We start from the raw sequence: 27,028 nt of genomic DNA, 5'->3' as shown, positions 1-27,028 counted from the left end.
CAAATTTGAGGTGGCTAGAGTGGAGTTTCAATGGGCGGCATGAGTTGCAAACAAATGGTCATATTGTGAAAACTATCAGGACTATGGCTTAGCCGTGGACATTTTTAGTGGCAGCAGGGATAGCTGAACGTTTTGATATAGGTGGGCTTGAAAATGAGGGAATGGTGGCAGAAACCTGATTTTTCAGCTCACACTCTAGCTTTTGTCAGCTCCCACTCCCTCCACCATTTTTCCTATGGGACCAATTTTGCCACAAAAACGCAGAACAATCGGGAACAATCCGCACGTTACGGTAAATTACTGTCTATGTGGTATAAAAATTGTGGGAGGAGTTAGGCTGGTAAATGTGGCTATAATAATAAGAATATATATGTGAGATAACAGTAAGTGGTATTGTCATGCAAGAACACTTAATAATCAGAAAATAGAAAAACAGTAAAGCAAAGAATTTATATTCCATGTGGAATTTTGCATTAAATAATTTCCTGTTTTCACAGCTTTAGAGACTTCATGATCTGATGCGTCCGATAATGCTGCTAAAGCCGAATGGTGAGTGATTATGTCTAATATAAATGACTCCGCCATGTAATGAAATGTTAAATCTGGTATCAAAGATTAGGAGAAACCTACTGGGATGAGAGAGATAAGGGGTGAGACACCATTTTAGTGGCCCAGATCTGCCATTCCAGCATCTCCATAGCCACACTGCCACAGGATGTTTGGTTTAACCCTTTGTGTACATGCAAGGAATCATGTCTCCATATATATGCGCTGCTTTGCTGGACATCCCAGAAGATATGGCCCACGTTTACTAATGGGGTTCACGTAAAATTTAAAGCAAAAACTTGAAAGATATCAGCACCATTTCTTGTTGCAAAAAAAAGCCTCTTTATTGAAATGCTCTAAAACGGCGTGCAAATAAGGCAAAAAATTCTAACGACTTTCAAGATAATACAAGCTCTTAATGATAGATAAAACAGAAGTAAAAATTCTGGTACTGAAAGTCAGTTCCATACATATGTTCCAAATTTATACCCTACACATGTAGAGGCATTAATAACTTTATTTTCATATAGTACTGGACTATTGGTTGCCTACTCTTGACATGTGTATACTGATTTGTGGCATTAAAATATAACTTTTATTGGTCACTTATTAAATCGTAAATAACACTATCTAACCTACTATTAAAACTATCTATTAGAACCTCTAAAGTGCTATATAGCTTTTTAGCTGTACTATTGTTTTTAGTAGCCTGGTAGCGGCGCGCTTGCTCCAGTCACTACCTCTTTATTTTTATATATCAGTATCTGATTTCTCACATACAGAGGTCTATAGAGTCTAAAATCTTATACAGTGTATAAGATTTTAGACTCTATAGACCTCTGTATGTGAGATTGCAAGAAATCACCTGTTACATCAAACGTAAGGTCCAAATGGAAATGAAAACGCAGAGAAACAAATTTACAGAGAGCACAATACAAAAATTCCACCAGTACTACAACAACAACGTATGGACATTTCTAATCCAAAACAAGGAAAATACTGTTCAGTATTAAAGGGGTTCTGCAGTTTGTTTAAACTGATGATCTATCCTCTGGATAGATCATCAGAATCTGAACGGTGGGGGTCTGACACCCAGGACCCCCGCCGATCAGCTGTTTGAGAAGGCAGCTCCAGGAGCGCCGCGGCCTTCTCACTGTTTACCGCTGGCCCAGTGACGTCACGACTAGTATCAACTGGCCTGGGCGCGGCTAAGCTCAGTTCACAAACAGCTGATCGGCGGGGGTCCCGGGTGTCGCTCCCCCACCGATAGGATAGATCATCATTTTTTTAATTTTTTTTTTAAATTGTTTTTTTATTTTACAGATAATAAAGATCTACAGTATTCCATTTTGGTATCACAAAGCAATAATACAATCATACATAATCTCATCCTATGCTAAATTTCCCTCTTGCTTTTTTAACCCCCCCCCCTTCCCTCCCTCCAACCCCCTTTTTTCCGCGGAGCTACTGTCGTTACACCTAGTATTATCATTTCAAATTGCCCCATATCCGCATCCAGGCTGCCTTTTTCCCTGCTGTTTGGGCAAGGATGTATTCATATTGCTTGACCCTGTTCATCCGTTCCATCCACTCCTGAAAGTTAGGATATTCCGTGGTGCCCCAATATTTAACAATTATTATTTTGGCCAGTGCGATACCCCGAAGCCAGAGTATCTGCTCAGTTTTATTTTTATCTGTCTCTGGGAAAACACCCAGGATAACATAACTAATGCATGCTTCGTATTTCATAGGGGAGCTATCCCGCAATTTCCGGAATATTCTGATCCAATACTCTTTTATCCCTGGGCATTCCCACAGCAGATGTATATAGTCTCCTCTGTCTTTGCTGCATTTATAACAGTTCTGTTTCATATCGTTATAGATAGTATGCAGAAAGGCTGGTGTATAGTAGAGACGGAGTGTGATTTTCAAAAGAATCCATGCATGGGCAGGGGAGACCGTCGATCTTTTAATATTTCCGTACACAGCGTTCCACGGGATGGATTCCCCATTTTGCAGGTCCTTTTCCCATTTAGCCTCACTTCTGAATGTGATTGTTTTGGTATATTCATATCTTAACTTTGCATAAATGTGTGATATAGAAGTGTTGAGAGTCATGTCTTGACAGAAATCTAAAAAAGTGTTCCTTACAATATTTAAATAATTCTTATTCTCCGTGTAGTGAATAGCGTGTCGTAATTGTTCATATCTAAATTTATCAATAAATCCTAGTGTAATGTCTGGTAGGATTTCATTTAAGGGCTTAATCTGTCCTTTATGAAAAACTTGTGCAATTAAACATATCCCATATTTTTCCCAATATTCAACATCACCCAATAACATAACTTGTGGTAAGTGTGCATTCCCCCACAATGGGGTGTACTGAACTGCCTGGGTTACTCCAACCATATATCTAACTTGTTGCCAAATATACCCGAGCATCCTGCCGAACGGGTTCATTATTGTTCTCTTCTCCATGATACCGGTTTCAAGAATATGAAAGAGATCCTCCCAGGGTCTACAGTGCTCCCCATAAATAAGCCGAATGCATTTATTCTTTCGATTCCTCACACACCATCTCAATTGGGCAGCTATATAATATCCCTTTAGAAAAGGGATGGAAAGTCCGCCCTCTTCTTTATACAGATATTGTATCTTAATTCTGACTCGTTATCTTCTATCGTTATTGGGCTAGCATTAAATACATATAGTAGCATTGGTAGTAACGTCATTTTTATAAGTGCTATGCGGTTGATTTGTGACAGGGGAAATTTAAGCCATGTTCTAATTTTTTCCTTAACTCTATCTATTATTGGAAGTATGTTCAATTTCGTATAGTGTTCCAGTTTGGTCCCTATCTGGATACCTAGATATAATAAGGAGTCTGCTGGGGTCAAAATGCTAACTCGGAGATTATGACCGGGCGGGACAGGTCGTTTTAGTGGGAGAAATTTTGATTTCTCCCAGTTTATCTCATATCCAGATAGGCACCCAAATTCATCCAGGCTGTCCATAACCCTAGGCAAGTTCATGTATCCTCTCCCCAAGAATAGTAACATATCGTCCGCATAGAGACTGATTTTGTCAACCTCTCCCTCGCACCCAAAACCCGATATTTCCCCAACTGCTCGAATTTTACATGCCATTGGCTCCAGGAACAGCGAGAAGAGCAAGGGGGAGAGGGGACAACCCTGGCGTGTTCCGCGTGTCAAGGGAAAAGGGGCAGAGTATTCGCCATTGATTCGGACCCTAGATACTGGATTTTGATACAGAATACGAACCCATTTGGAGAAGTATTCACCTATTTTAACCCGAGACATTACTCTCCAGAGGAAGGGCCACTCCACCCTGTCGAAGGCCTTAGCGGCGTCTAAGGACAGGATGGAGCAGTCCTCCCCGTCCCCCATCTGAACATTCAAAAAGGCCCTCCTTACGTTGTCCTGTATATTCCTTTTCGGAATAAACCCAGTTTGATCCGGGTGGACAACTTTGTGGATAACTGTTTTTAATCTATTAGCCCACAGTTTGGCCAGAATTTTATCATCTGTGTTCAACAGAGAGATGGGGCGATAAGATGTAACTGACAGCGGATCTTTCCCTTTTTTGGGAATTAATGTGATGGTTGCTTCCATCCATGAGGGAGGAAGAGAGCCCATTATCCATGATTGATTTAATACCTCCAACATTTGGGGAAGGATAATTCCTTCATGTTTTCGGTATATTTCAAATGGAAAGTCGTCCACCCCTGGGGAGGTATTGCCCTTAATGGATTGCAACGTGGTTTGTAGCTCAATCAGTTGGATAGGTATATTCAGCCAATCAGTATCTTGTTGATCAAATTCAAGGATCTTAATGTTATCTAAATATTGATCTATTTTTCCTCCCTGATTTTTAGACCCGGCTTGATATAACATCGAGAAATATCGGGTAAACTCCCTTAGAATATCATCAGGGTCTCGTAGAATATTTCCTGCCTCTGTCCTAATACCGGTTATATTATTACTCCCCCTTTGATTTTTTACTATCATAGATACCAATCTACTTGGTTTGCCGGACTCACTGAAAGTTCTCAACCCTGAGAAGAACATTTTATTCTGCGCTTTTTTATATAGATATTGTTTGTATTCATCTTGTACTTTTTTTAATTGACGTTGTTTTTCTGGGGTATTTACACGAGTGATCTCATTCATTGCCTGACCAAGCAGGCCTTCTATTTCTTTTTGAGTTTCTGCAAAGGCATTTTTCTGTTTTCTAATTTGATATGAATATATACCTAGAAGAAATGCCTTAAGCGAGTCCCAGACCATATGAATATGGGTTGAGTTAATATTATCGCTCCAGAAGAGCTTTATTTCTTCATTAATCTTATCCAGGTCCCTTATTAATGTCATCCAATGGGGATTGAGTTAAACATTTTTATTTTGGTTTATTTTATTCTAGTTATGCAGTATTACCATGACCGGGCTGTGATCGGAGACGCCATGACGTTCATAGTTCATTTTTTTAACCTTATTAATGAGCCCGGGGCTGGCGAGGGCCAGATCAACTCGCGACATGGACCTATATGTATTACTGAAACATGAAAATACTTGCTTATCTCCATAAAGAGACCGCCATATATCGACCAATGCCATTTCTTTACACATTCTGAATAGTAAAGTACTTGAACCGGAACTGGATTCATAGTTAATTATGGTAGAGGTCCTATCTTTTCTAATGTCCATGACCGAGTTGAAGTCGCCCATCACCAGCACCGGGCACTCCTCTCGTGCCGAAATATAATCCATCAGTCTACATAATACCGTTGTAGTGAAAGGGGGTGGAATATATATAAAGGCAATAATTCTCCTTTGCCCCTGCCAATGACAGTGGAGAAAAATATACTGACCCTCTTGGTCGATTAACTGTTCTATTGGATCATAATCTACCTGTCTATGCACATAAACACTGATTCCACGAGAGTATGTGGAGTAGCAAGAATGATATTCGTGGGAGGCCCATCTCCTTCCGCCAAGCGCTGCCACTTTTTCACCTGTAAGGTGTGTTTCTAACAGGGCCACTATTGCTGGTAAATGTCTAGAGACTAGATCGAACACTACACACCTCTTGATTTTGTCCGCAAAACCGCGGATATTCCAGGTCAATATTCTAGACATCCCCTTTTTTTTATTTTATAATTGGTCCCCCCTAACTTTAAGGCAGCACTGGGGTGAGGGGCAGGGGCACCCCCAACGATGGGCCCCCCATACCTCGACAGTTACCCGTGGAAAAAGACCCTCCCTCCCACCCCCCCAGAACCCCCACTCCCCTCATGACCTGCGAGTCGCAAACTGTGACTCATAGGTCTCTAACTATAGACTATCCCCCCCTTCCCTCCCGCCGTCGACCCCCCCCAGCTCCCCCTCGCAACATCACGGGCAGATTATTTTATGCCCTTAGAATCCATCCAATCAGCTGCATCATTTGGGTTAGAGAAGAATTGGACAGTTTCTTTATAGATGACCCGTAGTTTCGCAGGGTACATCATGGAGTATTTTAATTGTGCTTGTATCAGTCTCTTTTTAACATCCTTATATTCTCTTCTTTTGTCTTGCGTAACTTTAGAAAAGTCCGGGTATATCTCTATATTGACGTCGTTGTATTTCACCGTTTGTATCTCTCTTTTCCACCTAAGGATATAGTCCCGATCTCTTGAGGAGGTCATTTTAATTAACAATGGCCTTGGTGCTGACCCTGGTGGAAGTTTTCTTGTTGGAATACGATGTGCTCTCTCCACTATGGGTGTTGCAGCTGCCTCTGCGGTTTTTACGTTGTTTGACAACCATTTTTGGATAAAACCTGTGGGGTCATCTTTTTCTGCTCCTTCCGGGAAGCCCACTAATTTAAGATTATCTCTCTGGGATCTGTCTTCCAGGTCTGCCATTTTTTCCTTTAGTGCTTTATTATCACTTTCTACTGTTTCTAACCTTTTTTTAATCTGCCTAGATTCTTTTTGCAATTCTGTGGTTAGAGTTGCATACTCTTTGACACGTTGCCTCATTTTGTTTAGGTTGTCTCGGATTAATGAGATATCAGTCTGCACTGCAGCCACCGTAGTTGTCAGGGTGCTCAATGATTGATTGGTTGTTCCGACTGCCTCCAGTATACCCGCTAATTTGCGATCGATATTGCTCATCTGGTTATCTGCTTCCGATACCTGATTCTCTCTTGCCCTATAGGATAGATCATCAGTTTGAACAAACTGCAGAACCCCTTTAAGGGAATAAATCTCCTATAAAATAGAGGACCTGTATATTTCTACACTATGTGTGAATTAGAATCTATGTAATAATCAAATTTTAAAGTGCATCTCAGAACATTTGACTCCAGGTGCAGGGATATTTATATTAAAGGGGTTGTCTGGGCATATGGTGCTAACCTGTGGATGGAAACTCCTTTACCTAGCACTTACCCTCCCTCACTTCCCCCGTAGCCACCGTCTCGGCACACGCTGCAGGCTTTTACGCCCAGGACCCAACCGGATGTGGCCGCATCTTTTCCTGTTCGGCTGCATTATAGTAAAGCACATTACGGTAATTCAACAAAATGCCACGAAAATCCTTTTAACACTAACCAGAGAGATTATCACCAGCAAAAATGTGTCTTCAATGCTCCAGATAAAAAACCTGAGCAATGTGAACATTCCCCAATCTGGCTCAAAACCAATAACAAGAAACAGTGATATATTAATTATGATATATAATATCCTGCTTCTGATTAAAGGGGTTTTCTGAGATTTTTTTTAACTGATGACCTATCCTCTGGATAGGTCATCAGTATCTAAATGGTGGGAGTCTGACACATTGGACCCCCGCTGATCAGCTGTTTGAGAAGGCACCGGTGCTCGCAGTAGTGCCACAGCCTTCACTCATTTGACCAAGCAGAGCGCCGTACACTGTATAGTGGCTGTACATGGTATCGCAGCTCAGCCCCATTCACATCAATGGGGTTGAGCTGTATCTAGGTCAGGACTGAAGAACGTGATGTCGCTGGCCTAGGAAAAGCTGGAGAAGACTGTGGCACTACTGGGAGCACCCCTGCCTTCTCAGCGGGGTTCCCGAATGTCGAACTGTGCACGCCCGATCAGTGCAGGGGCCTGGCTAAAACTGCTATATCCGTCGGCATTGCCAATGAGGGCGAATTAACCCCTTAAATTCTGTTGTTAATGCTGACTGTGGCTTATATGAGGTTCGCAGAGGGAAGTAGCTCCCCCTCTCTCCCCATCACCCCCCCCCTTCCCTTCCTCGCTGCTGTGACAGGAAGCTGATGGCTGCCGTGGCAACCCTAGGCCTCAAGGTCTGCCATGTACGGGTCTCACAGGCACACTGTCAGTGAAGTACACTGACAGTCAATGTAGTACAATACAGCATGCTCGCCATAGACATAGCAGCAGCGAGAAGGAAGAGAGAAGGGAGTCGGCACGTGCGTACCTTCCCTTCATACAGCTGATCGACAGGGGTGCTGGGTGTCGAACCCCGATCTATCCTCTCCCGAGGATAGGTCATCAATATTAAAAGCCCGGACAACCACTTTAAAGTGGTTTTCCGCTTTTCTAAATGGATGACCTATCCTCAGGATTGAGGAGGTCCAATTCCAGACAGGCAGGCTCTCTATAGGAACTAATGTGCAGCCAGGGGAGCACCCAGGAATTTTGTCTAGGGGAAGTCCGAAAGGCAAAAAAATGTGGCATGTGTAGTGCGCTGTGCTAATTCAATTTTTCAAAGCCCCCTTTATATTTAAAAATGCAGGGAAGGGGTGTAGTGTGTTGCACTGATTCTTTTACTTGGCGATTCTAAATTTTTTGGCCCCGTCCATTATTAAATACCCCTCCTACATATAATAGGCCACTCCCAACAAACACTGTACAGCTGACATTCTATAGTTGAGGCCTGTCCTGGCTGCACTGCCTGCTTCACATTATACAATAAACAGCCGGCTACAGCCAGGAAGCTCCTCCGCTCTCCTCCCTCCCCAGATCCTGCTCAAGGTTCCCCCCCACCATCTGCCACCCGCCCGTGGCCTGCTGCCCCCCTTGGCCGTCCTCACCCAGCTCTGAATCCTCCTTCTGCAAATGGCAGGGGGAGGAGCCGGAGCATCCCCTCTCCTACATAGCGCCCCCTACCTCTTACATCCAGTGATGTCACCTTTGTTGTAGACGTTCTCTTTCTTTATCGTCTCCATTCAGACCAGACCGCCATGATGATTTTTCAGCCATCTCCCGTCTCTGCAGAGATTAACAAACAGACATTAGTTTCCCACATTTCCATCATCTTCACATCTTCTGAACACCCTTTCCTGCCACCCCCAATACTGTACTGCAGAAACAGTCGCCCTGGAAATACTACTACCACACAGATAGTGCCCCCAATACTGTGCCCGCTGTGCCCCCAATACTATACTGCAGAAACAGTCCCCCTGGAAATACTGCTACCACACAGATAGTGCCCCCTTCAACAATTATTGGCAGACAGTGCTCTAAAAAATAACTGCGCCCAGACACTAATAGTATAAAGGTAATGTCCCCCGAAAATTATTGTGCTAAGCTGATACTGTGGCAGGGTGCCCCCAAAAGTAACAGGGCTCCCCAAAATAGAAATAATTCTCTGCCAGAGCACACTTAGTAGTAATAATGCCCCTATAGTGCCCATACTAGTAATCATGTTCCTCATAGCCCCCCAGTAGTAGTAAAGCTCCCCATAATACCCCCTAGTACTAATAATTCTCCCTACAATATGACAGTACATGAAATACCCCCGCTTAGTGCCCACTGCTAATGTCCCCATAATGTATGCCAGTATAAAATACCCCTATATAGTTCCCCAGTAAATGCCCTCATAGTGCTCCTCTCCCCCTTCCCCATAGTGTCCCCTATAATATGCCAGTAAAAAATGCCCCTTCTAAGTGCCACCATATGCCCCAATAGTGCTCCTCTCCCCCATAGTGCCCCCAAATAATGCCCCATAGTGCCTCTCTCCCCTATAGTGCCTCCCATAATGTGCCAGTAAAAAATCCCCCCTTAGTGCCACCAAATGCCATAGTGTCCCCCATAATGTGTCAATAAAAAAAAGCCCCTTTAGACCCCCCAGATGCCCCCATAGTGCTCCTCTCCCCCATGGTCCCCCCCATAATGTGCCAGTAAAAAATGCCCCTTTTGAAGTGCCACCATATGCCCCAATAGTGCTCCACTCCTCCATAGTGCCGCTCTCCCCTATAGTGCCTCCCATAATGTGCCAGTAAAAAATGCCCCCTTAGTGCCACCAGATGCCATAATGCCCCCCATGTGCCAATAAGAAAAAAGCCCCTTTAGAACCCCCACTTCCCCATAGTGCCCCCAAATAATGCCCCTATAGTGCCACCAGATGCCCCCTAGTGCCGTTCTCCCCTATAGTGTCCCCCATAATGTGTAAAAAAAAAAAAAAAACCATAGTGCTCCTCTCCCCCATGGTGCCCACCAAATAATGCCCCTATAGTGCCACTAGATGCCCCATAGTGCCGTTCTCCCCTATAGTGCCCCCCATAGTGTGTAAAAAAAAAAAAAGCCCCTTTAGAGCCCCCATAGTGCTCCTCTCCCCCATGGAGCCCCCCCCTAAATGTGCCAGTAAGAAGTGCCACCCCCAAAAAAATGGGTCTGTAAGAATTGTCAGATGCCAGTCCCCCCCCTCCAAAAAAAACAAAACAGATGCTTACCTCCATCAGCAGTGATGTGATGCAGGCCTCTTCCGGCCTGTGTCCCTGCTGTGTGCTGCCGGGCTCAGGCGGCGCGATGATGATGTCATCGCGCCGCCTGAGCCGGCCTCTGATAGGCTGCAGGCATTAGTGCCTGCGGCCTATCAGAAGAACAGGGGAGGGACACACCTCTCCCTCCCCTGCCATCCTGAGGACGGCGATACAGATGGATATGGAGATGAGCGCTTCCACAATGGAAGCGCTCATCTCCTACTGCCCCCCCGGCACCCCCCACCGCTTCCGGAATTACATCCAGGGCCGCGCCGCCTGTGGTGATCGGCGGTGCGGCCCTGAAGGATAAAAAAAAAAAGTATTGTTGGTTGTTCTAGGGGGGGTCCAGACCCGCTGGACCACCCCTGTAGGTACGCCACTGTGTGCAGCAGCCTGCTGTCATTCAGGAGAACAGGGGCTGTTGCAAACACACTCCGGCTCCCCGATCCTCGTCCGGGTGTGGGGGAAGGGGGGCGCTCCCTGTTTTTATAATTGCAGATACCATGGACCACAGCATCTGAAGGGTTAAATGTCCATAATAAACGTTACCGCCAGTCACGGACATTAGACCCGGGTGCCTGTATTTTAAAACAGCGGGCACCTGGCGGATATGGCGCCTACTGAACATGTGAGCAGGCTTCATATTTAAAGTCCTATACATAAAGTGGTCAGTAACGGGTTAATACTGGACAGTGCATGTTTGAAACATTTTTTTGTATCTCCACATAGCATCATGGATATGGGTAATGCTCCGCCAACTGGTTTCTAATTAGCTGTTGTATATCTGATCTTCTGTTAAATGGTTTCTTCCATGATTAAAGAGGTTCTCCGGGAATTAAGAAAATGTAAATACTTAAATATTACTTTATAACAAATATGTTCACAAATACCTTTCATTAGGGTACTTTCACACTAGCGTTTTCCTTTTTCGCCATTGAGTTCCGTTCTAGGGGCTCTATACTGGAAAAGTACTGATCAGTTTTATCCCAATGCATTCTGAATGGAGAGCAATCCGTTCAGGATGCATCAGGATGTCTTCAGTTCAGTCTTTTTGGCTGTTCAGGACGGAGACAATACCGCAGCATGCTTTTTCCCATAGGAATGTATTAGTGCCGGATACGGCATTTAAAACACCGCAATGTTGGATCCATCCTTCCGCCCAGACCGAAAAAAAATGAGAAAAAAATAAATGCCGGATCAGTTTTTCCAGATGACACCGGAAAGACCGATCCAGCATTTCCATGCATTTGTAAGACGGATCAGGATTCTGATCAGTCTTACAAATGCCATCAGTTGGCATACGTTTTGATGGATCCGGCGGGCACTTCCGGCGACGGAGCTGCCTGCGGGATTCCTCTGCCGCAAGTGTGAAAATACCCTTAGTTATAATGGCTTGTTTTCTCTAGGGAGCAATCATCAAGGGAAATAAAATGGCTGCCATCCTATTAGTACAAACAAAACCTGTCCTTATCCCACAGCAGGACAAGTTACTTCACAACACTGAGCTATAGAGCTGCCTCATCCTCCTCTCTGCTTTTCAGGGGTTATGATCCTGTATACAGGTGAATTTCTGTAGGAATGGAGATGATGAGACATGAGAGGAGGGTGAGGTGTGGTTAATGAACTACTACAGCCTGTCCTGTCCGTCCTCTCTGTACTTCATGTCTCCTCAAGAATTAAATTCTTATCATCTGTATTCAGGATCATAATCCCTGACAAGCAGAGCAGAGAGGAGGATGAGGGAGCTCTTTACCTCAGTGTTGTAAGGTAACTTGTCATTCTGTGTGATCAGGACAGGTTTTGTGTGAACTAATGGGGCGGCGGCCCTCTTGTTTCTCCTGATGATTGCTCCCCAGACAAAACGAGCCATTATAAATAATGGTGGGGGGCGTGGCTTGGAGCGCACCAGAGCGGACGCATGCTTCTGTAGCTCCGCTATTTCCAGTCTTAAAGCGGCTCACAGGACCCTCATAACAAAGCGATTTCTAGCCTAACTTCTCCCCTATCATCAAGAGACTCGAATCGACATGTTAAAGATGCCGAGGGGCAAGAAGAGAGCAGGAACTCCAGCTAAACTCACCAGCTTCTTCAGCCCAGCTTCGATCCAAAATGGCGCCGACGCGCGGGAACCTTCTTCCCCGATACATGAGGAAGCTGCTATAGTCTCTGAATCGCCTCAAAGCTCACCAGCTAACAGCTCAACGTCTTACAGAACGGATAAAGCACAAGGCAAGTCACATTCTCCTTCTCTATCTCCGGTACATACAGACCCTATGAGCGCAGAGAAAAGCCATAATGCGGTCCCTATAACTTATGAGGCTATGAAGGAGCTATTGTCTGACCTGAAAACCTCTTTCAATAACGATCTCAAGACAGCTCTATCCTCACTAAAAGCAGACATAAATGCTATAGGAGACCGAACAGCTCATCTAGAGGAGAAAATGGAGGAGTTTACTAATGCTCACAACTGCCTTGTGGACGCTCACAATTCTGCTGATGATGACATAGCTGCTATTAAGCTAAAATTAGCAGATATTGAGGATAGATCCAGAAGGAACAATATCCGGTTTAGGAATATTCCAGAAACAGTACAAGATGACCAACTGCAGGACTATTTGATTGACCAGTTCTCGGCTCTGCTACCTCAAGCCTCAAATACAGACCTACTAATAGATACAGACCTACTAATAGATAGAGTCCATAGACTTCCAAAACCAAAGTCTATCCCAGCTTCCCTGCCTAGAGATACCATCGCAAGGATTCACTACTACCACATTAAAGACTCAATTCTTAAAGCTGCAGCTAAGAAGCCTGACCTTCCTGAACGGTTTCAAGAAATCTTACTTTACACAGATTTATCACCAGCTACCCTTGCCAGACGGAGGGAATTCATCAAAGTTACTCAAATATTAAGAGAGCAAAAAATCCTCTACAAGTGGGGTTTCCCAGTCAAGCTTTTAGTGCATTACAACGGTCGCACTGTGGTGCTAATATCCCCCAAAGAAGCTTTGAATTTTCTTATTAAGAACGCTATCACCAAAGACCCAGAAGAACCGAAAAGTCCTCCAAAAAAGAAATATCACACACTTGCCCAGGAATGGACAGTAGTGGGTTCTCCTAAAGCTAATATCTCTCCCAGATAATTGCTTTAGTATTGGCTAGTATCTTGATAAATGTTTTATTCTCAGTCTGACCCAAATAACTTCAGACTGGTGTGATAATATTGGAAGTAGAGTATCTCTTTAAATATTATCGCCACCTCCCGAGTTATGTTTGCGACCTGGGGTCGCTTTGGTTCACATAGAACCGGACTTTTATATATCACTTTTATGTTTTTCATGTTTTTTACCCTTTGTTATCTTATTGCTTTCTCAAATGCTACTTGTATATGGTACACTGGTAGTGCTTTGAATATTACAATGCTGCAGGTATATTTCGTATCATATCCTCTCTGCGCACTTCTTTCCTTTAATTTACAATGGTTATAAAGATTGCCTCTTTAAATGTGAAGGGCCTTAATAGCCCAGTTAAACGTGCTTTTCTGTGGAAAGAAGCTCTCAGATTGGGCTGCGATATAATGTGCGTTCAGGAAACGCATTTAAACGAAATAGATAGTTCAAGAATGAAACATAAGGATTTTCCTACCATTCTCTTCTCACATGCCATTGATAAGAAAAAGGGTGTTCTAATTGCTGTTAAAAAATCCATCGCCTTCCAAACCTTATCCTTAGACATAGATCCTATGGGGAGATATATTATAGTTACCTGCTTGATTAATTACTCACCGTATACTTTAGTGTCTTTGTATGCCCCTAACTCTAGAACTTTAAGTTTTATTAGGTCTATCTTGGAGTCTATCTCAACCCAGAAGAAAGGTTCCACCATCATATGTGGCGATTTTAACCTGGTATTGGATCCTCGTATTGACAAATCTTCTCCTGTAAGTAAAAAGGACAACTACAAACTCAAAGATTTATGTCACAAAGAAGAGCTGTTTGACGCATGGAGGTCACTTCATGCCTCTGAAACAGACTACTCCTTTTTTTCTAATCCACATAACTCATACTCACGGATAGATTTCTTTTTGGTTGACAAATGGTTGCTCCAAAAAGTAGTGGACTCCAAGATAGGCCTGATTACTTGGTCCGATCATGCCCCTATCACAATATCCATCCAAGAAACTTTTAATCTCAAACACTCTTCTCCGTGGCGGTTAAATAACCTTCTACTATCAAATAAACATTACAAGGAATTAATTTCAAGTGCGTTAACGGAGTATTTTCAACTAAACACTAGCGCAGAGATTAATCCAACAACACTATGGTGCGCTCATAAAGCGGTAATAAGAGGCCTATTTATCAAATATTCCTCAGAGGAAAAAAAGAAAAGAATGTTCAAGTTAGAAGATTTGCACAATAGACTTAGAACCTTGGAAATAAGCAATAGAAATTCTCCAACCTCTCATATCTCTCAGAAAATTATTAACACTAGACATGAGATTTACCTCCTGTTGCAAAATAATTTTGAGAGACATCTTAGACAATCAAAGGCTCAATTTTATAGACAAGGAAATAGGGCGTCTAAAATGTTAGCAAACAAACTCAAAAATAGAGCAGCAAACGCTCGAATCCCCTTCTTGTGGTCTACAAACAAGAGTAAAATAATAAATCCCCTCAAAATAACTGAAGAATTCGCCAAATACTATCATTCCCTATATAACTTAAAACACGACCCAAATTCCCATCAACCAACTACAGAAGACATTAACTCTTTTTTGAATAACTTATCACTCCCCCTTCTATCCCCAACTCAACTTTCTCTTTTAAACAAACCTATATCTTTACAAGAAATTCAGGATACAATTTCTACCCTTAAAATAAATAAATCCCCAGGCCCAGACGGGTTTATTAACGAATATTATAAATCCTTTTCCAATATTCTTGCTCCCCACCTCTCATCTTGCTTTCAATATATGTTACTTGATAAATGCATCCCTTCAGAAATGCTTCAAGCAATAATAATTACTCTACCCAAACCTGGAAAGGCCCCCAATACGCCAGCCAATTTTAGACCGATTTCCCTCTTAAACACCGATTTAAAACTTTTTTCCAAAATTTTAGCTTACCGTCTGGCAGACATCCTACCAAGTCTGATAGACTCTGACCAAGTAGGATTTGTCAAACATCGCCAAACCTCTGATGGAACAAGGCGTTTTCTGGATCTAATTGAAATAGCTCATACCCGTCGAACGCCTTCCATGCTCCTTTCCCTGGACGCGGAGAAGGCGTTCAACAGGGTACATTGGGGATTTCTTAGCTCCGTTCTGAAGAAATTTGGGTTTGCTGGCCCCTTATTAACGGGAATTTTAAACTTATACTCCTCCCCCCAAGCCTTTGTTTACTCTTCTGGCTTTAAATCCCACCTATTCCCCATTTCAAACGGTACTAGGCAGGGCTGTCCCCTATCTCCCTTAATTTTTGCTCTCTTAATGGAACCATTCGCTTCTCATATTAGATCATCCCCCAACATTACTGGTATTTCAATCTCAGGGAAAGACCACCGTATCGGTCTCTTCGCGGATGACGTCCTTTTGTTATTATCTAACCCTACCACCTCTCTTACTCACACTTGCGATATACTTTCGTCTTTCACGAAGGCATCCTATTATAAAATTAATACTACAAAATCTCAAATCCTAAACCTAGGAATTCCGGAAAAAAACGTCAAATCCCTAAAACTAACTTTCCAGTTTAATTGGGTTAAAAAATCAATCCCCTACCTAGGAATCAATTTAACAGCTATTCCGAGCGAAACATTCACCCTCAACTATATTCCCTTATTTCATGATATTAAGTCGAAATTAACTAGTTTTAAATCACAAGGCATCTCCTGGTTAGGAAAAATCGCTGTTATCAAAATGAGTATTCTGCCCAAAATCCTTTATTACTTTAGAAACCTACCTATTCCAATACCCATAAAATTTCTCAAAGATTTACAGAAATGTATCTTACATTTTATATGGGGAGGCAAATATCATAGAATAAAAGCAGATATTTTGTACCTTTCCAAAAAAGAAGGAGGTTTAAACTGTCCCTCAATAATACAATATTATAGAGCTACAATCCTAGACCAATTAAAACATTTATGGCATAATGACCAACAAAAAGAATGGTGTCACATAGAAAAATCCTTTCTTGGGACACATTCTCTAAAAGATCTCCTTACAGCCATGTCACTGTTTAGATTTATGCCAAATAATAAATTGGCTACCATTAAAGCAATTTTTAACACTTGGGACGTTATAGCTAACAAACGTCACTTATTTACCTATTCCCCTCAAGATTTTAGCATTTCAATTTTGGAAGCCTATATCCCAGACTTAGATATCTCGACGTGGAAGAAGAATGGCTTATGCCTTATTAATGATCTATTCATAAATAATACTCTGAAACCCTTCTCAGAAATTTCACAGTCTCATGATCTCCCTACAAGAGATTTTTATAAATATCTTCAAATCAGACATGCCACTGCCAATACCCTCTTCACACAGCCTCCTAGTCGCATCAATAACACTCCAGATGCACTTCTCTTCACAAAATGGTTTTTAAACTATAATAGCTACAGTAAAGTGATATCTTACTCATATAAAGTCCTTATTACTCCACTAGAAGACCCTCTACAAACGATTAAGTCTAAATGGTCTCACGAGCTATCCATCGCTCTTTCTCCAGAACAGTGGTCATCTGCACTTGACGCAATATTTAACATCTCAAGATGCATCTCTCACCTAGACACATCTAGGAAAATTCTATATAGATGGTACTATCACCCAATGAAACTAAATAGAATTTTCCCAGACACTCCCTCGACCTGTTGGAAATGCGGACATTTACAAGGTTCCTTCCTTCACTGCTGGTGGGATTGCCCTCCGATTAATTCTCTCTGGCATAGATCTTTTAGTATCTTTGAAAGGGTCTGCCATTTATCAATCGTTCCCTCTCCACAATTGGCACTCCTCTTTATAGGCATTGAATCAATCCCGTTTGAATTTAGAACTATGTTTGGGCATATATGCATAGCGACACGTCACCTTTTGCATCTCATTGGAAATCTAACCAAATTCCTAAAGATCTTGATGTCATTAAATTGGTCGAAGATAACTGTTGGTATGAAGGAGTGGCTGCATCAGCTCTTTTTAAAAAAGAGAAATTTTATAACCAATGGGGAGTATGGCTGAAGAGTAATTTTCACGTTAATTCTAGTACAGCAAACTCACTAGCCCTATAAAATAATTCATAATATTATTCCACAATCTATTCATATTATTTTACAATTGTCTTGCTCATGATATATTATATACCTGTGTATACACATATTAATGTACCACTTTATGTTATGATATTTTAAGTTATAGTATACTGGCTTTCATTGTGAAATTTATCCATTTACAATGGACATTATAAGTATATCTGGTTCATTCATTATGTATTATTTTGTTACCCTACACCTCCCCCCCCCACCTCCCCTTCCCTTCCTCATATCCCTTTCCTCCCTCTCCCTAATTCATTTCTCCTCACCTTCCCTTCCCTCTCCTGCCCTTTACATTCCCTCTATGACTTTGTATGCATTCTATGATGGATTTATACAGTTGTCACCATTTGTATTATCCGCAAAAACTTCAATAAAATTTCATGTTTCAAAAAAAAATAAAAATAATGGTATTTGAGAATATAATTATTATAAAGTAATATTTAAGTGTTTTCATTTTCTTAATTCCCGGAGAACCCCTTTTAATATAAAAATGAAAATCAGACATCATATAGGACACGACAATCTCTTTCTAATAAAGCTAGAACCAGCGCTGTACCTCACATGGATCCAGAGATCTCCCCATTCATTGCTCCAATTGTTCAGCTAGGTGTATTTCAGGCTGTCCGCTTAGGAGGAGTGTGCTTTCTCAGGGGGCATGCACTTTCTGCCGCGGCTGGTGGCAGTTTAAGGATGAAACTGAGCATATGCTTCCATCTCAGTGAACAGGACATAGAAATTAAAGGGCAAATAGCAGGTGACAGTATAGATAGATTCACTGAATAACTCAGTGGCTATTTAAAATTTTTAATTACATGCAATTACAAAAGTATTCAGATCCAGGGGCTGGTTTGAAAACTGTACAATATTATTCATAGGACAAGCCCTTAAAGTTACATTCACACAACCGCCATTGATATTTTCAGAACGATTGCAGTCTATGGTTCTATTCACGCGGCCCTTTTTTTTAATGTTGTGTGATTAACTGCCTTAAAAAAATCTGACATGTCCGATTTTGTCCGTTTTCACGTATAGACAGCCCCACATACAATTCAAGGGGGCTGTTTTTAACCCTTTCAAGACCAAGCCATTTTTCACATTCGTGACCAGGCTTAATTTCATTTTAGTGTCACTTTATGTGTTAATAACTTTTGAATGCTTTTATTTATCTGAGCCATTCTGAGATTGTTTTCTTGTGACATCTCGTATTTGATGTTAGGGGTAAATTTTGGTCGATAAGTTTTACCTTTATATTATAAAAAATCCCAAATTTACTGAAAATTTCGAAAAAAAATTAATTTTCTAAATTTGAATTTCTACGCATTAAAGACAGATAGTGATACCTCATTAAATAGTTTTTACTTAAGATTCCCTATAGGTCTACTTTAATTTTCAAATTGATGCTAATATACACTTGATATTTTTAAGACGTTAGAAGGCTTAGAATTTAAGAAGCAATTTTTCTAATTTTCTGTAAAATTTTCAAAACCAACGTTTTCAAGGACCAATTCAGTTCTGAAGTCACTTTACGGTCCTTAGATAATAGAAACCACCCATAAATGACCCCATTTTACACCCCTCTAATTACTTAAAACTGGTTATACAAACTATGTTAACCCTTTAGGTGTGCCACAAGAATTAAAGGAAAATGGAGGTAAAATTTTAACCCCTTAAGGACTCAGCCCTATTTCACCTTAAGGACTTGGCCATTTTTTGCAAATCTGACCAGTGTCACTGACCAGTGCTGATAACTTTAAAACACTTTGACTTATCCAGGCCATTCTGAGATTGTTTTTTCGTCACATATTGTACTTCATGACACTGGTAAAATGAAGTCAAAAAAATTAATTTTTTTGCATAATAAAATACCTAATTTACCCAAAAGTTGGAAAAATTTGCAAATTTCAAAGTTTCAGTTTCTCTACTTCTGTAATACATAGTAATACCCCCAAAAATTGTGATGACTTAACATTCCCCATATGTCTACTTCATGTTTGAATTATTTTGGGAATGATATTTTATTTTTTGGGGATGTTACAAGGCTTAGAAGTTTAGAAGCAAATCTTGAAATTTTTCAGAAATTTACAAAAACCCAATTTTTAGGGACCACTACAGGTCTGAAGTCATTTTACGAGGCTTACATAATAGAAACCGCCCAAAAATGACCCCATTCTATAAACTACACCCCTCAAGGTATTCAAAACTGATTTTACAAACTTCGTTAACCCTTTAGGTGTTGCACAAGAGTTATTGGCAAATGGGGATGAAATTTGCGAATTTAATTTTTTTTGCCTAATTTTCCATTTTAACCCATATTTTCCACTAACAAAGCAAGGTTTAACAGCCAAACAAGACTGTATCTTTATTGCCCTGACTCTGCCGTTTACAGAAACACCCCATATGTGTCCGTAAACTACTGTACGGGCACACAGTAGGGCATAGAGAGAAAGGTGCGCCGTATGGTTTTTGGAAGCCAGATTTTGCTGGACTGTTTTTTTGACACCATGTCCCATTTGAAGCCCCCCTGATGCACCCCTAGAGTAGAAACTCCATAAAAGTGACCCCATCTAAGAAACTACACCCCTCAAGGTATTCAAAACTGATTTTACAAACTTTGTTAACCGTTTAGGTGTTGCACAAGATTTAATGGAAAATAGAGATACAATTTCAAAATTTCACTTTTTTGGCAGATTTTCCATTTTAATATTTTTTTCCCAGTTACAAAGCAAGGGTTAACAGCCACACAAAACTCATTATTTATGGCCCTGATTCTGTAGTTTACAGAAACACCCCATATGTGGTCGTAAACTGCTGTACGGGCACACGGCAGGGCGCAGAAGGAAAGGAATGCCATACGGTTTTTGGAAAGCAGATTTTGCTGGACTGTTTTTTTTGACACCATGTCCCATTTGAAGCTTCCCTGATGCACCCCTAGAGTAGAAACTCCAAAAAAGTGACCCCATTTTAGAAACTACAGGAGAGGGTGGCAGTATTGTTGGTACTAGTTTAGGGTACATATGATTTTTGGTTGCTCTATATTACACTTTTTGTGTGGCAAGGTAACAAGAAATAGCTTTTTTGGCAAGTTTTTTTTTTGTTATTTACAACATTCATCTGACAGGTTAGATCATGTGGTAATTTTATAGAGCAGGTTGTCACGGACGCGGCGATACCTAATATGTATACAATTTTTTTTATTTATGTAAGTTTTATACAATGACTTCATTTTTAAAACCCAAAAAAGTTTTAGTGTCTCCATAGTCTAAGAGCCATAGTTTTTTCCGTTTTTGGGCGATTATCTTAAGTAGGGTCTCATTTTTTGCGGGATGAGATGACTGTTTGATTAGCACTATTTTGGGGTGCATATGACTTTTTGATCGCTTGCTATTACACTTTTTTTTACGTAAGATGACAAAAAATTGCTTTTTTTACACCGTTTTTATTTTTATTTTTTTACGGTGGTCATCTGAGGGGTTAGGTCATGTGATATTTTTATAGAGCCGATCGATACAGACGTGGCGATACCTAATATGTATACTTTATTTTTATTTATGTAAGTTTTACACAATGATTTAATTTTTTAAACAAAAAAAATCATGTTTTAGCCATAGTTTTTTCAGTTTTTGGACAATTATCTTGGGTAGGGTATGATTTTTGCGGGATGAGATGACGGTTTGATTGGTACTATTTTGGCGTACATGCGACTTTTTTGATCACTTTTATTACCTTTTTTGGGAAGTAAGGTGGGCAAAATTTCAATTTTCTCATAGTTTTTATTTTTTATTTTATATTTATATTTTATTTTTTTATTTTTATGGCGTTCACCAAGCGGGGAAAGTAACATGACCGTTTTATAGATCAGGTCGTTACGGACGCGGCAATACCTAATATGTGTAGCGTATTTTTTTTATTTATTTTTTATTCAGTGATAAATGTTTTTTTTTATCTTAACTTTTTTCACCTTTTTTTAATTTTTTTTGACCCAGACCAACTTGGTTCTTGAAGATCCAGTGGGTCTGATGTCTGTATAATACAGTACAGTACACTATATAGTATTTTACTTACACTTTGTCTGAACAGATCTATGCCTTTAGCATAGATCTGTTCAGCACCATGGACAGCAGGATGCCTGAGAAGGCGTCCTGTTGCCATGGGAACCTTCCCCGTCTGCTCAGTTGTGGCCACAACTTCGCAGATGGGGAAGGGTAAGGAGGGGGGCTCCCTACCTCTGTCACCCCATCCTGTCTGGGGGCTGCAAAGGCACAGCAGCCCCCCGATGGGAGAGGGAGGGAGCTCCCTGACAGTTAACCTTTTCCATACGGACCGCGGTATGGAAAGGGTTAAACGGCTGACATCTGCACAGATGTCAGACATTTATACCAGAGTGTCAGCAATGTGCTGACACTCTGGTATAACCACTGGCCACCAACGAATTTTCAAGAGGAGGCGGGCGGTAGATCGCGATCCCGCTTGCCGCACCGCCCGCCGCCCCCACCGCCCACAACCTTCCCCCCTGCACCACCCGCCGGAATAAAATCATGCAGGGGTGCAGGGGGGGGTGCAAAATCTTTATTTTAGGCACACTAAAGTTTCTGATCCCCACGGTCAGGGACCGCGGGGATCAGAAACTGCAGAAAGCACAGCAAACCGCAGGTCTGAATTGACCTGCGGTTTGCGGCGATCGCCGATACGGGGGGGTCACATGACCCCCCCTGGCGTTGTGACAGGATGCCAGCTGAATGATTTCAGCTGGCATCCTGTTCGGATTAACCCCCGGGGCGCCGCAATTGCTATTTAAATTTAGGACGTACCGGTACGCCCTGAGTCCTTAAGGACTCGGGAAATAGGGCGTACCGGTACGCCCTAAGTCATTAAGGGGTTCAAATTTTCAGTATTTGTACAGATTTTTTATTTTAATCTAATTTTTCCTAAAACATAGCAAGGGTTAGCAGCAAAATGAACCTCAATATTTATTATCCTGATTCTGCAGTTTACAGAAACACCCCATTTATGTTCGTAAACAGCTGTATGGACACATGGCAGGGTTCAGAAGAAAAGGAGCAACATACGGTTTTTGGGGGACAGATTTTGCTGGAATGGCTTTTAGGTGTCATATCATATTTAAAGGCACACTAAGGCACCCCTACAGTAGAAACCCCCCAAAAGTGACTCCATTTTTAAAATCTAAGACCCATTACTTTTTTTTTCTCAACATAGTTGTATAAGGGCTTTTTTTTTTTGCTGGATGGGCGATAGTTTTTATTGGTATCATTTTTGGGTTGCATATGACTTTTTGATCGCTTTGATCGTAAGGCAAAAAAAACAGCAATTGTTTTTTTTTGTACAGCGTTCACCACGCGGGATTAGTATCATGATCATTTTATAGATCAGATCTTTACGGCGATACCAATTATGTGTAGTTTATTTTATTTATTTTTTTATCTTTTATAAAAGAGTGAATATGGGAAAAGTCAATGAATTTTATTTTTAATTTACCTTTTTATTTTATTTTTTTACATCGATTTTTTTATTTTTGCACTCTTTTTTTTTTATCAAGGCCCCCTTGGGTCTTGAAGATCTAGTGGGGTTGATGCCTGTTCTATACTTTGCAATGCTAATGCTTTGCAAAGTATAATACTATCAGTTTTACACTAATAGATGGCAACACTGGACGCCTTTGCAAGCAGCAGCCCGATGGCTAAGAGAGGGAGCCCCCTCCCTCTGTTAACCTCTTGGATGCCGCTGACTGCGGCATCTAAGGGGTTACAGCAGAGTGTCAGCATACAGCTGACACTTGCTGCTGATGACAGCTTCTCAGGAACAGAGCCGCCACCATCACATACAGCAGGGGGACCTCACAAGGGGGCATTGATGGGGCAGGGGGACACTCATGGGGGCAGACTACATGGATGGGGGCAGGCGGGCACAGATGCCGGCATGGAGAGCACATAGCCGGCAAAGACAAAGGTTGGAGGCAGGGTTCACGGAAGGGGGGGCGACACAGATGGGGCCCACAGATCGGGGGCACACTGCCTGATTTCAGGCTCTCATCTGCAGAATGTAGATCAGAGCCTGAAACAGGCACTTTTACACTGTCGCAATCCGATTGGTTAGCCTGCACAGACTAACCAATCAGATCGATCATCGGCAAGGGACCACTCTGGTTCCTTGCCGGCATTACTGTGTGGCAGTGCAGAGGCAGAAGCTTCAATCCAAGCAGAGCTGCCATAACGTTTATATACACGCTATCTGCACGGGGCATGTGCAGATAGGACGTATATAGCCGTGTGGCAGTCGGGAAGGCGTTGATATTCATGTTCTAGAAAGGCATCTGTGAAAAAACAGCCATTAAAAATAGACCATTTCACTGTTGTTTAATGACTGTTGTCTAGATGTAGGCCTCATGCACACGACCGTTGTGTGCACCCGTAGCCGTTGTTCTGTTTTCCGTGATTTTCTGCGGACCCATTGACTTTCAATGGGTCAGTTGAAAACTTGGGAAATGCACCGTTTGTCATCCGCCTCCGTGATCCGTGTATCCTGTCCGTCAAAAAAATATGACCTGTCCTATTTTTTTGACGGACAACGGTTCACGGACCCATTCAAGTCAATGTGTCCGTGAAAAAACACGGATGCACACAAGATTGGCATCCGTGTCCGTAGGCTACTTTCATACAGACGGATCTGAAGATCCGTCTGCATAAAAGCTTTTTCAGAGCTGAGTTTTCACTTTGAGTTTTCACTCTGATCCGACAGTATATTCTAACACAGAGGCGTTCCCATAGTGATGGGGACGCTTCTAGTTAGAATATACTACGAACTGTGTACATGACTGCCCCCTGCTGCCTGGCAGCACCTGATCTCTTACAGGGGGCTGTGATCCGTACAATTAACCCCTCAGGTGCCGCACCTGAACGGGTTAATTGTGCGTATCATAGCCCCCTGTAAGAGATCAGGGGCTGCCAGGCAGCAGGGGGCAGACCCCCCTCCCTCCCCAGTTTTAATATCATTAGTGGCCAGTGTGCGGCCTCCCCTCTCCCCCACCCCGATCATTGGTGGCAGCGCAGCAGGTAAGTATGATGCTTCTAATATTGCTAAGTAACCATGGCAATCAGGACTGCAGTAGTGTCCTGGTTGCCATGGTTACCGATCGGAGCCCCAGCGATTAAACTGGGACTCCGATCGGAACTTTCCGCTGCCACCAATGATCGGGGGGGGGGGGGGAGGGGAGGCCGCACACTGGCCACCAATGATATTAATACAATAGGGGGGGGGGCGCAGACTGGCCACCAATGATAATACAATAGAGGGAGGGAGGGGGGCACACACTGGTCACCAATGATAATACAATAGAGGGAGGGAGGGGGGGCCGCACACTGGCCACCAATGATAATACAATAGAGGGAGGGAGGGGGGGCCGCACACTGGCCACCAATGATATTCAAACTGGGGAGGGAGGGGGGTCTGCCCCCTGCTGCCTGTCAGCCCGTAATCTCTTACAGGGGGCTATGATACCCACAATTAACCCCTTCAGGTGCGGCACTCATGTGGGGCAGTCATGTACACACTTCTTAGTATATTCTAACTTGAAGCGTCCCCATCACCATGGGAACGCCTCTGTGTTAGAATATACTGTCGGATATGAGTTTCACGATGTAACTCAAATCCGATGGTATATTCTAACATATAGGCGTTCCCATGGTGATGGGGACGCTTCAAGTTAAATTATACCATCGGATTAGAGAAAACTCCGATCCGATGGTATAATAGGGACTCCTGACTTTAAATTGAAAGTCAATGGGGGACGGATCCCTTTGCAATCGCACCATATTGTGTCAACGTCAAACGGATCCGTCCCCATTGACTTGCATTGTAAGTCAGGACAGATCCGTTTGACTCCGCACGGCCAGGCGGACACCAAAACGACTTTTTCCTTCATGTCCGTGGATCCTCCAAAAATCAAGGAAGACCCACGGAAGGAAAAACGGACACGGATCACGGACCTACGGTTTTGCGGACCGCAAAAAAAAAACTGTCGTGTGCATGAGGCCGTAGCCTTACTTTTGTAACCTCGGCAGAAAGCCGTTGTCTAGTGTGGGTGAATACACAGGTGTGTTCGTTACCTGATTGCTTCCATGTGCCCTATGACTGGTTATACAGTGATTAACAATCCCTTTAAGATGTGCTTTTGTACTTATGTCTTATTTCAAGTTTTTGCTTGATGTTGTGACTAGGGATGAGCGAATCGACTTCGGATAAAACTTTGTTCCAATACTGTACGGATCAGGAGCTCTGTACGATATTAGAATGTATTGGCTCCGATGAGCCGAAGGTATTACTAATTCGTAGTTAGTAATTACAAGTTATTATTAATTAATTTGCACTGTAAAAAAACATTTCCTGAACTCTGGTTCGGCTCCTGTTCCGTACAGTATTAGAATAAAGTTTTATGCTAATCAACTTCGGATGTTTCTGTGTCTGTGACACACTTCTGTGTACAGGTGCGATCTCCCACAGCTCTTATTGCACCTACATTTTGGCGTAAATTGCTCCAAAACGTTGGGTAATTTGTCGCATCTATGCCTATAGATGGTTTATGTGCCTAGTCTGAAAGGGGTGTGGCTTAACTAAAAAGGGGTGTGTTTTCACATGAAAGGTTAAATGTTCAGTTAATCACGATTTTCATTTTTGTCATAATCGCCCAGCCCTAGTCGGTATAGAGTCAGAAAAGTGTCTGTCCCTGCACCAGTATTCTCCTTCAGCCTGAGCCCCTGTGATAAATCTGCTGCAGGTCTACGTTTACGCCATCTATAAGATCAGTAAATCTGCCTCTACATTCTCCACTGTATTATAGGAGCTACGGCCGGGTTCTCATCACTGTGTATTTTTTGATCGTCAGAAGAACAGAAAAATAAGGAAAAAATGGATCCGGTCTTTTAAGCGACCATTATGCTCAGTTGTGCACATTTTGCATCCATTTGAGCCATTTCCATCTGAGATCCTTTATTTTAGATGGAAAAAAAGTTCTTCATGCAATTTTCATTTACAGCAGTTTGATAAATCTCCGCCTATGTCTCTATTACTGTAAATCCCGCGCTCACAGGGGATCTCGCACCTTACATAATTTGTTGTTGTAATAAACCTCATGCAGTGACACATATATATTCTGGTCTCCTCCCCCATTGTCAGGATATTACTGGATCGGTGTAATGACTTCTAATGAGAACATTTTGTACTTTTTTTCTTCACAGATCCAGGCGAGCGGCCATGAGCTTCCATTCTTCTGGACAACGAGGAATCTCACCTTTCCTTCTGTCACTACTTTATTCCATTGTGTGTAATGTCAGAGAAACCTGCCATATACAATAATTAGAGATGAGCGAAGTTTACAAAAATTCGATTCGGCTGCTTCGCCGAA

The 27,028-nt window shown here is 42.2% G+C and overlaps 1 long non-coding RNA gene across 1 annotated transcript; it reads left to right on the top strand.

Annotated features, from left to right (window-relative positions):
- Positions 1 to 494: 494 nt before the first annotated feature.
- LOC120977454 lies at positions 495 to 27,028 on the top strand. The gene is made up of 2 exons (XR_005773897.1): positions 495 to 549; positions 26,862 to 27,028. It is a non-coding gene; the product is annotated as an uncharacterized LOC120977454 (long non-coding RNA).

This window comes from Bufo bufo, chromosome 8, assembly GCF_905171765.1.
Source record: "Bufo bufo chromosome 8, aBufBuf1.1, whole genome shotgun sequence".
Taxonomy (NCBI): domain Eukaryota; kingdom Metazoa; phylum Chordata; class Amphibia; order Anura; family Bufonidae; genus Bufo; species Bufo bufo.
This window is presented reverse-complemented; position numbering and strand designations above follow the sequence as displayed.